This window comes from Cydia pomonella, chromosome 2 (assembly GCF_033807575.1).
Source record: "Cydia pomonella isolate Wapato2018A chromosome 2, ilCydPomo1, whole genome shotgun sequence".
NCBI classification, from domain to species: Eukaryota; Metazoa; Arthropoda; class Insecta; order Lepidoptera; family Tortricidae; genus Cydia; species Cydia pomonella.
In genome coordinates, this window is record NC_084704.1 from 11,485,189 (window position 1) to 11,498,594 (window position 13,406).

At 36.4% G+C, this 13,406-nt stretch overlaps 2 long non-coding RNA genes across 2 annotated transcripts; both read left to right on the forward strand.

The window, feature by feature from the left end:
- Positions 1-5,128: 5,128 nt before the first annotated feature.
- Positions 5,129-11,404, forward strand: LOC133515596 (uncharacterized). Its single transcript, XR_009799046.1, has 2 exons — positions 5,129-5,561; positions 11,204-11,404. It is a non-coding gene; the product is annotated as an uncharacterized LOC133515596 (long non-coding RNA).
- Positions 8,090-9,430, forward strand: LOC133515595 (uncharacterized). Its single transcript, XR_009799045.1, has 3 exons — positions 8,090-8,335; positions 8,521-8,680; positions 9,147-9,430. It is a non-coding gene; the product is annotated as an uncharacterized LOC133515595 (long non-coding RNA).
- Positions 11,405-13,406: the final 2,002 nt, after the last annotated feature.

Here is a 13,406-nt window from a genome sequence, read left to right on the forward strand (position 1 = left end):
GAATAAATGCCCTTACCAGGATTTGAACCCGGGACCATCAGCTTCGTAGGCAGGGTCACTACCCACTAGGCCAAACCGGTCGTCACTATAAATTGGTTATAGACAATGTCAGTTAAGAAACATTGCGAAAGTAAAAAGATAATTTGTTTGAAGATGACCTGTAGGTATTAAATTGAACGATGCGCCAAAAACAGAACGAGTTTGGTTTCTCAAACACAATCTAAGTAAAAGGCTGCAAAATTGGACTATTGCAGTCTGGGTTCCGACAGGCGATTATACTCGCGTATCAGACTTGGTTCCCACGACGCCGGCAAACGGGTTATTATTAAAACCTACTGCAATGTACAAACAAATATATACTCTAATAAAACTCCAGAAGAGTTGAAGTTTCAATAACAGATGCATCTGCTACAATCTTCCATGCCGCAGTAAGAATCAACTTAATATCCCTAGCGCTATGGTTGCATTTGGTTTGAGTATTTAAAAGAAGAAGCTGACCAGAGAGCACAATTTGAAATTCGTATTCGGATTCGTCGGTGAAGGATTTTAAATCCTCTCTCCGTTGTTTAAGAGCGTTTTAAGTAAAGTAGCGGTAAATTTTTGTTTTATAGACTCGATATAAGTAACATATTAATTGCACCAGTAACCGTGCAAGCGAGTGTCAAGAACTTACCTGACTATTTACAGTTTGAATGAGCAGAAATCCTCTAAATGTTCAGTTTAAGTGATATAATCATGAATTTAGATCAGCTCAGCCTAATATTGCAATATACGGCTTCATAAGGAAGCTTTAACCTATCAAAGTACTCAAAAAGTTGATTCTTACTCCTTTTCGACTGAGATGTACCTAAGATGAATTTACTATAAAAGAGTTATTCGTAATTAGCTACTCAATGAATATACATTTCAGGTATTACTCGTAATAATTAGTCTCATCAAGTTCACTAATTTAAGTAGAATCGAGATCTATATAAATATAATGGAATAAATGTTATCTTCCATTGTTTTAATGTTTAATCGTGAGCAAAATATTTCAATTTACATTTGGCCTTCAGATAGTAAATACACTGTTTTATGTATTTCGTTAACAATGAGAACGGCGAATAAATGAGTTCCGAGTTTTGTCCTATATTTAAAACTACATTTACTCCCTTCGTGGTGTCCCTGAAAACGTCGCTCAGGTTGTAATTACAATATTTTATTACCATCTTAATAGGCAATTTCACAAATCAAGTACCCCGCAAATTGTACAATATACGGTATTTATTTAATATTTTACTGCGGGTCTGTTGTTTTAATTTGTGAAGTTATTCGCTTTCCCATAGGGTCAAATTACACGTCGCCAGAACAGAAGCATTGTCATGATTATATTAATTATCTACATACGATCCGAAAATATTTATACGGGCGAAATATACTACGAGCTCTTGCTAAAACACAAAGGAATCAATGCCAATGGTGTAAAAGAGATGATAATTCAGCGATGATCGAACATTTTTTAAGCATTAACCTAAATTCTTTCAGACTATATATATATATATATATATATATATATATCTATTGCAGATAAACATTAATAAATGAACACTAGTTATGAAATAATAACGTACTAATCTAAATATTTCTACATACATACACATTATAGGACTTTATTACACAAATCCTGTACGACCACGGTTACACATAGACGGTTAGCCATAAAATGTTGGCTCACTTATCTGCCCTAAAGTCAATAATAGTGACCGCAGCCGGCAAAACGTCCCACTTTGTCGCTTGCCATAAGGGCGAGATTTGCTTATTCTTTATATGAATAACCTGTCAAGGCGTCTTTATGGCAAGCGATAAAGTGGGACGTTTTGCCGGCCGAAGTCACATTTGTTTGCATTGTGTAATTGCCTGCCCGTTGTTAAGTTGTTATTGACTACCCGTTATTAGGTTAGGTATAGCTTGTACCGGGAGGCGTCGTGGTAGAACGTTTGCGACCCCATGCATGGTGGCCCCCATAAACGGCAGTGCGGAGAATCGACGCAGGGGATGTTAGTGGGTATTCTCCTCTCCTCCCTCTGACTAACAGAGGGAGTCGCAGCAGGAGAGAGAGTCCCAAATACCCCCCCCCCCCCCCCCTATGGGCTTCCCTGGCCCGGGGGTGAGATACGTAAATGTATTTACCCCTGCGTGAAGAAAAAAAAGGTATAGCTTGTATGACTAGTGAGTATTATATTTGACTTGCCCTGTTAGTATGTACATACTTACATATGTTTGTGTGAGTCAAATCTTGGAAGCTAAATTTGTCCCACTTCCGGGTTTCCTATTGAGCTTAAATTTTGCATAGGTACATATGTAAGTCGGGTGACAATGTAATATTATGAGACCATCGAGTTTATCTGATGATGGAGACAGGAGGTGGCCATGGGAAATCAGTGATAAAACAACGCAACTGTCAACACAATTGTCTTTAGGGGTTTTAGAATTGTCTCGATGAGAATACTATTATTAAGTTGCCTGTGGAAAGAAAAGTACAGTCAGCGATAAAAGCTTGTATATACCAAAAATTAAATTTTTGCCAAAAGCTTATACTTAATTTGTAAATACTTGTTTTTCCCAACGTCACTTAATTGCTTATTTAATGATTTTGTTTTAATTTTTTGTAGAACTGTATTTATTATAACTTAATAACTTAACCTAGTAATTATATCTTTCTGTCAATTAAGGTAAGGTAAGATTATAACCGGGGCATGACAAACACTTGTATCAATACAATCCTCATACTGTTTTTCTTGCCCCGAGCAAAATAAACTATGTTCGTCTTATCTTTGCCTTAATTAAATTTGAAATGGACAATGGACATATATGTATATCCCTGTGAGAATCTGCCACGTGAAGGGTTAATTAGTAGTGTAAATATGTACGTTCAGGGTAATCTTAAGCTCAATCAGCTAATCATTGAGTAATTTATTGACAACACGTCGCTTGTTCGTTTTCCTTACAAGGCTTGTTCCATTATAAAATACCTTACAATAAATTGTGATTTCGAATAGCTAGTTTTTTCCCTGAGATCTGAATTATTCCGTTCTTAGAACATACCTACGCAATTCCGCGTTCTTCGACCTAAGACCGTACGTGACCGGGGAGGACAAAAGCGATGTTTAGCCTAAAAACACTTCTGAGGAATCGGTTTAATATGGTAATTGCTGTGAGACATGCACGTTGAGATATAATGTGGTGCGAGTGACGAGTACTTCATTTTACCATCCGTAGATACAAAACCGAAATATCAAATAGTATGTCTACAACAAGTCGAGCAAACAAACGGAATAAGCACAGCCGTAGCTTCCTTTCTCGAACACGTTCATTGCATTTTCGTCCTCCCTCCTACTTCTTTATGGATAAAGCTATAAGCTTGAATTTTCACTAACCAAGAGGGCATAGCGAAACAAACAAATCTTTAAGTTCGATCGAACACTATAACATTAGTTACACAGGATTTAACGACAATATTCCTCCAAGATTTTTATACAGGATATTTCGCCTAAGCTGCAGTTGTATCCTTATCGCATTCAATTTAGGAGTCGCCTCCGTCAGCGCGACGGAGATATTTACCAATAGTTATCAAATCTGAGAATTTCCTCTTAAGCATTTCGTCCGCACGTATTGGTGCGTGTGAGATTCCTTATGATACGATTCAAGGTCGTGTCAGAATACTTAAAATGATATTGTTATCAAATTGTTAAAACAGAATTTGTCTCATAACTACAGCTACAGATATACCTACAGCGTTTAGTGCGCACCGTGCGACTGTCACTCCGGCGCAGTCCCTTAATCGCAGGAAGCGTATTTTTATAATTACCGCCTGTCTCGCTTATCTGCGAGAGAATGGGTACTCCTCGTTTGCATAAATACTAGTTTTTTAGGCATCAGGAACTACGAAGTTCTTTTTTATAAGTTGACTGACTTGTTCTTGCTGTTACACAAGTCTTTCGGGGTTACAATTACTGTAGACAGGTTCATACCTGCCTAAGTCTTTCGGGGTTACAATTACGGTAGACAGGTTCATGCTCATGCATTACACAGGTATGAATGTATTGCAACAATAGTATCTGTTATTATAAATATATTTTCTAATAATATCCTTCCTTTTATTTATAATTAATATCCCATGTACTGTTTTATTCTTCCAGCTACTTAACTATCGTCAGCGGATGTAATTATTAACAACCTGTGTGTTCAGGTTCTAGACTTCCGTTAGGATAATTGATCTAATTAATTATTAGCCTCGTCCGTTTTTGGGGATCATTAACCTCGAAATATTTGAGCGTAACTGTCTCATTACACAATACAAACGTGTGACAGCTCGAGGCAGATGGAGTTTAGAGAGTTTAAGGTGACTCATGCTACAACGTGCCACATCCGTACCGAGTCCGAGCTGCAACCGTTAAATACAATCTGACTAAAAAATAAAGTCGTAATTGTGGTGACATAACGACCAACCAGTGACCAACAGGGAACCAGTACACGACACTTCTATTTTTTATCCAAGAACATAAGGGTAGGGAACCGATCTTCTAATACGGCAACACTGTGCAGTAGCTGCACAAATAGAATAGCATAGAAATAATAATACATAATGGAATAGAACAGCTGTAGAAATCGGCTTCCTAAACTGGATAAAAAATAGTATAGTCGGTGATTCTACAATAAAATTGCACAGTAACGTAGTGGCACCAGTGACCGATAGGGAACCAGTACCCAACACTAAGCTATTCTAATTTGACGATTTTACTGACGACCTAATACACACGCTGCACTCACAAATGCATAAAAAAAGTGTGCTTGAGGATTGCCGGATGGTCCGGAAGAAAATCGTAATCAATACCTACGGTGTACTTACCTACGGTGAAGTAACAACAGGTAGGCGGTACGAGAATACAAAACAAAACGTACGGGTCAAATTGATAACCTCCTTTTGTTTGAAGTCGGTTAGAAACGCAATTTCGTAATTTTTAGTAGAGGTTTCTTATAGAAAGACTAGTGCTTACTTGACGGTTAATTGTTTATGTGAATATGTACATTTGTAGGAAAATTAACTACTGACTTGAAATAGTACTTGTATCTGTAAATATGTAAATGGACACTTTAATTCAGCTGTTCATTATGCAGGTATCAGTGGCGATCCTTCAAAGAACTCGATTCCCACCGGCTTGTCTAATTTCAGCCCGTTGAGTACTTTCACGATCGGTTCATGGAGAAAAGGAAAGCAAAATTAGCTCCGGGTTCCCTACGAATATTTGTGACGCGCCATCACTGGTAGGTATAAAAGTTAAAATAATAGAATACAGTAAGAAAACTAGTAGATACTATATCGCAAATATTATCAGTCGCATAATGCTACAGAAAATTATGATGTCGCCACCCGCGGTCATCACGTCGTGGTTATGCGGCCTTGTCATCACAATTTATAAAGAGACGTTAAAAATAGACGGCATTGCAGATCTCATCTAAACTTGGTTACAATATAACAGGTCGGCCATTGTTCTTTCATGTTGTTTGCATTTCTGATGGAGGTAGGTAACATTTGTAAACATATTTATAAACATTTTATTTTTATAATCCATAATACCCACAACACAAGCGGCTTGGGTCTATCTTAAAATCCCTGGCAAGCTCGGCCGAATTTCACGATCCTATACAAACGGAGAATCGTTCTCATTTTAAAACTACGTGTTCGATGGCAATGAAACTTTGCACATATAATGACATGAGGTATATCTAGTCCTGTAAGTAATTAGTTTACATAGCTCCAGTCAGGGGCGGCCTTAGCCTCTGTGAGGCTCCGGCGGAAAATCGTTGCGAGGCGCCTTTAGTTTTAGTACTAAATAAAAAAATTGGTAGGTCGTATCAGGGAAGCGCTTTGTAGACAGTCCAAAGGTTCCTTCAAGAGAATGGAGCTCGGTCTTGATCTAAGTACCCATGTGTTATAAAGCGAGAAGCGAGGCAAAAAGCCGAGCTCCGGCTAGGGCAGAAGGACCAGGCCATCAAATCTCGATGACTTCCCATGCGAAGTTGAAGACTGAGCTGCAGGAAATCAGAGTTTGCAATCGAACTCGCAGAGTGAGCGCGAGCGAGGCTGACGGCAAAGCTCCGCAATGATAAGGCAGGCAGTCCCGAGAGCATAACTTGGAATTCAATCAGTGGCCAAGTGTAAGCAAGACTGAAAGCCAAGCCAGTTACATAAACCAGTTACAGGCCTAGATATACCGTATCCTATTGTAAGTACAAAGTTTCAGAGCAATCTAGCTAGTCGTTTTAAAATGAAAGCGTATCTACGTTTGTATGGAGAGCCGAACTCGCTGAGACCCTTAAGGCATTTAGGTATTAAGTATATGCATTTTTAGGGAAATTGCCAAAAGCAATTTTTACATTATTCGTTTCGTTAATTTAATCGTTCCCCCCGAATTTATATTCCTAGACTCAACAGTATCTTAGAACATGTCACCTACTGTACGCTAAAGAAGATACCTGCCACATACCTAGACTCAATAAATTCAAACCTACTGTTGTTATCTCATTGCAGATCATCTGCATTAATGGCCTGAGATTTAACATAGATTAGGTATAAAATCCCACATAATGGTCAATTAAACAAATCTACAGTGTAATTGTTATCCTTCTATTTATGTTAAACATTCGCGTAACCAATGCCACGGTAAAGGAGCGTACCCACCTACAATCCAATGCGGTGTTTTTATTAGATCGGTTAATTTAATAGTGATCGAACCATTCGGCTTTTAGTATAACAAACTATTATAGTGTTGTTAGATTGTAAACGCGAGTATGCAGATGCCTTAAGTAGGCACCGACGAAATATACAGGGCCCTTAAATCGGCACCGACGAGAGACGTCTTCATTGTGCGCGGGAGCATTTGCATAGCTAATCTACCGTGAGACGGAGGACTTTTGTTCCCACATCTAGATGTGACATTACAGTAGATCCCAATCAGACAGTATTACACGTTAAAGTTTTATAAATATGTAGAATATAGGTAATTACTCGTATTGATGAAAATGAACGGTGCATTTTCAGTTCAGTTTCGACTAATCTTAGAAACAACCTCCAAAATCCAAATGGTTGCCAACTTGCCATATAAAAGTGATCTAAAAAAAAGGTTATTTTAATGAAATCAAAATAAAAACTTGTTTCCTTAAGTCTTAAATATGTACCTATTATTAGATCGTGTTTTATTTAAGAGGAAAGAACCACTTCCATACTAGAAAATACTACCTACATGTAGTAATTATAGTTACCTGTCAAGTACATCCCAAAGTTATTTTTTCAGCAACCACAAGATATGAAAGTACGCCAATTTCAAAAGCCTCGTAATTATTGCTAATAAATATATCGTTTTCATGTATTGTTTGATTCTGCTTAGCTTCTTATTCGTCCGTTTGTAGTGAGTATACTTATAAACATAATGTGGGTAGGTACCTTAAGAAATGCATGATAACTTATAAATACTATGACTTATCTTAATGTTAATGGACTGAAAACAGCTAAAATTTCACTTTCTCAAGGATTTCTACAATGTCCAACCCTGAGCTGCTCTCATTGAAAGATCCCATGTAATTTGAGGTTGTTGTCACTAAACTATGTACTGCGAAGTCTGTCCGCGAGGGACTTGTTCTTCGTACTGCGCTGGCTGCGTCGTCCACCTCGGTGGGTTCTGTCATTAATAACAGTGACCCCCTTTTTGATGCGTTTAGATTTTATATTTCAATAACATTGCAACTAGGTCCAAATAAGTTTTTGTGTAGACATCACGCAAAATGTAATTTTGTGACGCTTACAATAAACTCAATGATAATAAATTCGGCGCAATTCTATGATACTATACCTACATATAGCGATGTAATTCGTGATTGGTTCAAACTTGTAGGGCAACAATTGTGATCTACATATAGATTCGTGTTTCTTTAAATAATATCACCAGCAGGTCTAGCATAACTTACATCCGCGAGAAGGACCGCGACTCGAGTCGACATTCCCGCAGCTGTCAAATTTGTCGATTTCCGTAGCACAACTGACACTCGCGACTGCAACAGTCGCGTAGAGAACTCAAAGTCGCGGCGCGACTAGTCAGTGTTCCCCGATGAAATCAAAGTGAAAAAATAATTGTTATTTACATGTGACAACACTGAATCGGAAACAGGGTTGCGCTATTTCATTCGTTCTTCGGTGGTAAAAATCAAGTTTTTTGTCGATGGTTATGTTTTCCTGTCAAAGTCAAGGAAATTTCAAATTTTGTCAACATTTTATTACGAGAATATATATGGAAAATATGTAAGTAATAGAACTTTATATAGGTATTCACTTTTGTAGCATTTATGAAAATTCATATTCCTTATTAATGTATTTTTAATTAAACTTATAATAATATATTCTTATAGTAAATTAAAATTCCCAGAATTGTGATTATTGGTTTGGTTCACATATTCCTATTGTAAGTAGATTTTAATTTTTTTCAGAATAAGTCCTGCATTATCCCAAACATCCAATGGAAGCTATTGTTAACAGGAAGGTGATATCGAGATCTCAAGTGGATAGTCAGAAAACACTAGGCAAGAAGGTATCAAAGGCGGGGCTGTCTCCGCGCTAAGCAAGGCTCCTAAGTCTGAGGAGAAAGAGGTAGTACTAACCTAACTTATGATCGCAGTCACTGTATCTTCTTATTTTTACTAAATTAGGTATAAATAAGTATTATCGGGATACGTATGAGTGTAAGAATTACCAATTTCTCCCGAATCTCCCGTAATGCAATCGCATTAAAGTAAAAGCAAGCAACACCTGACTGGCGTCCTACCTAGGATCCTAAATTATTTGTTCCTGATTACTGCAGTCAGACTCATACTAAATTCGATTACATTTTTACGATTTAGGATCCTGAATTAAGTAGGATGTGTGAGCGCTTTAGCCCTTTGAATCCCAAGATCTCTTACAGAACACTTGTTTTGTGTTGTAGGTTTATTTGTGCCAATAACGTGTGTTTTCATAAGTATAGCTATTTTAAATTTGACAAATGAAGATAAAAAGCTTATTTCATAGTTAGTCAAAATAATTTCTTGTTTTGTTAACAAACCGGTTCTCTTTCCAGGGTGATCTGATTGTACTACGCCGCATGTCGAAGAAAAAGAAAAATTGAAAATAATTTTAAGTTAATGTAGAAGATGCTTAAACTATTTTTTAGTGTACTTCTAGAAGGTTTTAATATAAGTTGCAATAATATATACTCTGAATTTAAATATTGTTTTTTTCCTAAATTCCTGTAATTTTTACCTGCAATGAAACAAATATAAAGTAGGTACCTTGAAGCCGTCATTAAGGTCTTCCCTAGGCCCACTTCATAATGCCCAACGTATCATACCATGACCGTCTCAAGACCTGCCAAGCACGAAGAGAAGCGCCTAGAACACGGCCACGATCTCTACCTTATGATGACATGACCGTATATATACAGCCATACCGTAACTTGACATGAGCCTAACGACACTTTCAAAATATTGGTGTTGGCCAGTGACGGAATGGTTTAGTAGGTGATGACTGATAGATTTCAATCAAAGCATAATTTTAAGCCTGACACGATCCTGTTACATAAAAGAGAAAAACTGTAGGTACCGACCGGCCGGAATCGGGCCGCGCCGGAGCCTATTACATATTACATAAGGCAGAAGTGATGGAGTCCTACCGGAGCCGTCCGCATCCGCCAGTAGCCAACCGGCTTGCGGTCCTACGAATGTGAATTATTTCATGAATTATGCAAAAAAAGTACAAGTTAACCACCCGCGAGAGCAAGTCGCGTTCTTAATGTCGCGTAGACTTCGACTCGCGGTTTGACGTAAAGACGAGAGAATATTTTGTCTCGAAAATGGCAGTTGTGCTACGGATTTTAGTTCAAAGTCGCGATATTCTATCATTTTGTGACAGTGACATTCGATCTCGAGTTTGTCGCGTCTCTCGCGCGTGAGTTGTGCTGCCACCCCGCGACAAGCCCTCAAGTCGCGCCGATCTGTCTCTTGTCGAGCCTGTCGCGGTAAGTCATGCTAGCAGTGCTGGTCAATCAGCATCACATATTATTGAGTAAATGAAATTAATTTCATTAGTTCACTAAAATTATACAGATATATTAGTCTCCTATCAAAATAACTGAAATAATTAAAATTTTATTTATATGTACATACAATAAAGTATATACACACATACATACATAAATATCAAAGATTAAGAATTCGGCTTTGACTTTGTTTCATCGTAGATTAAATAATATAAGTCCTGGTGGGTGAAAACTGAGATCGAGGAGTGAATGATCGAGGTTATGGAGATCAAGAAAAGTGTCGCGTTTTAGTTATTCGCTGATTTTTCTAAATCGGCCTACGAGTATATCGCATGGTTTTGTCGAAATTGTATTAAGATACTCGAGGCTTTTGAAGACAACCTAGTGATTGATGTTGTCAAGTTTCATAATACATTCTGCTCTAAATAGTTGACGTAATTAAATAGGAGGTAATTATTATTAATAACGTTAATAGTCTCAATTATCGAATGTAATTCATATTGAAATAACCTGTTAGACATGAGTTTTGCAATCACGATTTGCAGCAAAAAACGATATCGTTTTTAGTAAACGATGTATACTTTTGTATCCATATTTTAGATATATATCTTATATCTATTCTATTTTCTACAATATATTTGTATACCTGTATTCTATTTTCTACATAAATTTAATAAGTAATTCAATTTGTTTTATATTTTTAACTTTATGGTACACAATAAAGCCAATAAAATATATTAAATTACTTACTGTCTATGTATTCTTCGTACAGACGTTGACCTTACCGACATGTATTTATTTAACAATAAAAAATCAGGAAAGTCTATTAGTGTGTGTAACTAACCTGAAATATAATAAATAACATCGACATTTTAAGTATCACGTAAGTATTTATTTGTAAGTACCTAAATAAATATATGCTGATCAGCAACCAGTAAAGTTTATAGTATTCGAGAGCTTTCTGTGTCTTAATATCGCTAGTTCATTAAGTCTCTAGTAGTTGGTTTCACGCGCTGATGAATTCTAATATATACGTCAATCGCGACAATTGAATACAGCAGTAGTTGAAATAATTATTGCAATTAATATTCTATGTCTAGGATGTGCTGCGGCGCCGGAGCGCGCGGTATGGCTGGAATCGGCGCTGCCTGCGCCCGCGCCGCTCCCACGACCACGGCCACTGAATCACGCGCATCTACAGCGATATGCTTACATATTACGCGTGCAGCAGACACGATTAAATCGGTTGAATCTGATGGGAATTCGAGACATTTCTACTAATAAATTGTTGTTTGGTTTAACCTGTATTTTACCTACTTTATAGACATTTTTATTATATATATAATCATAGATATGTTAATTCCTAGCAACATCGCTCTTATACGCTTTGACACATAAAATTTAACAAAAAATACAAAAATATTTAATTTAAAATATGACTAAAAATGTATTAACTTATGGGAAACATGACATAAGAAATATCTAACATAATATCTATCTACTTACGTATACTAAATACTTGTAAAAGAAGAAGAGATTTATGTGTAAGTTATACCGAAAAACTTTGCGGTATCCTAGTTAAAGCTTTACATCTGTTCAACAACCCAATAATAGGCCTAAGTACTTTTTATCCAGACTTGTCCCGTTGATACCTACTCGTAATTCTTTATTCGTATTCTAAAATAATTATGTAGGTACAAGCCTTTATAGTTTTACCTGTTTATGTTACTTATTTATCCAAGATGTAATCTCAAGTAAATTGCCTATAGCCGACCGTGCCAGTGCAATACGCATAAACTTACCGGTTGGCGCATACTTGTAACTCATCCTAACCTAAATGAAGTTATGCTTGACGAAGACGTAATCAGGTGACTCAGTATGATGCTCATGCGCTTATTATTGCTAGTTATTAAATTGACTTAAGTAGGTGGTAAGCTCGAGTTGTAGCTTAGATACGTAGCTTGAATAGGTAGGTACATAATTGGGCCTAGGTACTTAAAATTATTAATATTTTGGCCGAGGCACCGTCTTGCAAAAGCGGCAAATAGTTTGCACGTTTTAGGTCATAAAATCCCAGGTACCATTAAAAGTAGTAAGACACGCTTAGGCTTTACCTTAAAACTAAAATCACTGTTAACACTCACTGTTACAAAAGGCCTACTATTTAGTATCTGAATTTCTGACTGAATGAAGTTAAAATAACTTTGAGATGTAAGTACCTATAATCATTGTATAATTGTTTGTTGTTTTCCATAGTGCAGAATTTTGGCTTTTCAAATTATATTTTTTATTGTTAACTAGTTTACCAAAATTAATTTATATTATTATCTGTACCTATTACTCCTGATATTGTTCGTTATGTTGACAAACTGCTTATATAAGTATTAAAACAATACCTAATACACTAATTAATATACAATATAATATTATATATATTGTAATTTACGAGATAATTTAATCTTATTTTATGCTATATTGCATATTATTATATTAAAACTTAAAATTTACACAAACAAACCGCTCCCCGCCGTCCCCGGTGCAAAGGCGCCCATGATGCTCGCAGCATGTTGAAAATGTATATTCAATACTGAATAAATTAATATATATATATATAATATGAATATATACTGAATTATTTTACTTGCCATGCCTGTGAAACAAACAGAGAAAAAACGAACATTAGTAACTATAGTTATATGTATAAGATGTATGTTGTACAATTACGTAGGTAAATAACATGAAGTTCGCATTATTTTGCAAGACTGGAGTGCAGTTATAATACTACAAATATCGTATTCGATTGTTTTCCCTACTAATGATAATAAATTAGTAAGTACCTACTATGTCACAAGTATAATTTTATGGTCATGCCTTAGTACAATAAAAATACTGGAAGTTAAATATTAGTTATAATCTAATGAACAAGCTTTTTTTTCAGTTCCGTCACCCTTTCAGTCAGATAAGACCGAGGTCCAATTACATCAATTTAGGTTTATGTGTAGTAAAATTACCATCAACATGCAATTTTATGATAATATAAATACCTCAATAACATGACAATCAAAGGTCATAAACTTAGTCATGATCACTTTAATTAAACTGCCTATCTAGATGCGATGCAGGCCCTTAGTTTTGACCCCAAACGCCTTAGACATGTAGCCCGTTCGGCATGCGGAAACAGACAAACATGCTGTAATTATAATTTGTCAGGTTTATTGGCACTTTGTCTAAGAGACGGACGGATTTAAATTATAATTAGCCCTTTTCAATATAATCGGACGTGAAGTGCGATATAGCCCGGCT